Source organism: Cariama cristata, unplaced genomic scaffold (assembly GCF_000690535.1).
Source record: "Cariama cristata isolate BGI_N322 unplaced genomic scaffold, ASM69053v1 scaffold14839, whole genome shotgun sequence".
Taxonomy (NCBI): domain Eukaryota; kingdom Metazoa; phylum Chordata; class Aves; order Cariamiformes; family Cariamidae; genus Cariama; species Cariama cristata.
The window spans coordinates 38,339-38,543 of record NW_009636439.1 but is presented as its reverse complement, the minus strand read 5'-3'; positions in this window follow the sequence as shown (position 1 = coordinate 38,543).

Genomic DNA, 205 nt, shown 5'->3' with positions numbered 1-205 from the left:
CCTCTGGCTCTCCCGACATGGCCCTGTCGGTGACATGGGATCCCACACTGTGGGAACAAAGGAAATTTCCTTTGCGCTCACACAACAAAAATGAAGTTTCCTCTGTGAAGGGGTGGCCACACAGGAGTGGTGTGAGGAGGAGGAGGGAGGATGAACATGGCTGCCCAGAGGCCTCATCAAAGCTAGAGAAAGGCGGAGGGCGGGC